We start from the raw sequence: 1,431 nt of genomic DNA, 5'->3' as shown, positions 1-1,431 counted from the left end.
TATAATCAATGCCTTCTTTCTGTTTGTAGCCTTTCACCACTAATCTTGCTTTGTATCTTTGCACTTCTCCTTTTGCATTCTTCTTTGTCTTATAGACCCATTTGACACCTATTGCTTTCTTGTTTTCTGGTAGATAAGTCAACTTCCAAGTATCATTCTTCTTAATGACATGTATTTCTTCATCAATTGCTTCTATCCACTTCTCTTCTATGATAGCTTCACTAAAGCTAAATGGGTCACTATCTGTAAAGAAACAAAATAGAGTTGTATCTTCCATAACTTGAGTGGCATCATACAGCTCTTCTAGATTTTTTATCCTTCTTGGTCTTTCTGATGAGGATGCTGATAATAGTTCTGGTGATGATGGTGTTGATGATGATTCTGGTGTGTTTCTCCTGTTGAATATAGGAAATTTATGTACCGGACTTTGTGGCTCGTCTGCTTGTAATATTGGACCTTCTGCAAATACTGTTGGTACTTCTTCGTCTTCAAGGATCAAATCAGTGTTTCTCCTGTTGAATACAGGAAATCTGTGTACCGGACTTTGTGGCTCATCTTCTGGTACTATTGGACCTTCTGCAAGTACTGTTGGTACTTCTTCATCTTCAAGGATCAAATCAGTGCTGATCCATTTAACTGCTTCTTGGTCATCATTCCATTGCCAAGTTTTATCTTCTTCAAAAATAACATCTCTACTCATAATTACATTCTTTGTGATGGGATTATACAGTTTGTATCCCATCCTTCTCTTACCGTATCCGACAAAGATGCATTTCTTGTTTTTATCATCGAGTTTGGTTTTTCTTGCATCTAGGATCTTTGCATATGCCACATAACCAAAGACTCGAAGATGAGTTACACTTGGTTTGTGACCACTCCATACTTCTTGTGGAGTAACAACTTGCAAACTTCTGTTTGGGCAGCGATTCAGCAAATACACTGCAGATGACACAACTTCAGCCTAGTATTGTTTGGGCAGCTTCTTTGCTTTGAGTAAACTTCTTGCCATGTTAAGAAGCGTTCGATTCTTCCTCTTAGCTACACCATTCAGTTGCAGTGTATAAACTGGTATTGTCTGATGTCTGCTGCCTTGTTGTGTACAAAAGGCTTCAAAGTCATTTGCTGTATATTTTCCACCTTGATCAGGTCTTACGGTTCTAATCTTGTAGCCACTTTGCTTCTCAACAATTGCTTTAAAATCTTTAAAACAATTGAACACTTCTTACTTCCTCTTTAAAAAATATACCCCTGTCTTTCTGCTAAAATCATCAATGAAAGTAAGGAAATACCTATTTTGTCCATTCGATATAGGCTTTATGGGACCATACATATCTGTGTGCACTAACTCTAGTGGCTTGTTTGCTTTCCAGTTGACTTCTTTGGCAAAACTGGATCTGTGATGTTTGCTGAGGACACAACTCTCACAGACTT

The sequence above is a fragment of the Populus euphratica genome, unplaced genomic scaffold, assembly GCF_000495115.2.
Source record: "Populus euphratica unplaced genomic scaffold, PopEup_1.0 scaffold281.1, whole genome shotgun sequence".
NCBI lineage: Eukaryota > Viridiplantae > Streptophyta > Magnoliopsida > Malpighiales > Salicaceae > Populus > Populus euphratica.
The sequence above is the reverse complement of the archived record's forward strand: the minus strand, read 5'-3'. Positions refer to the sequence as shown.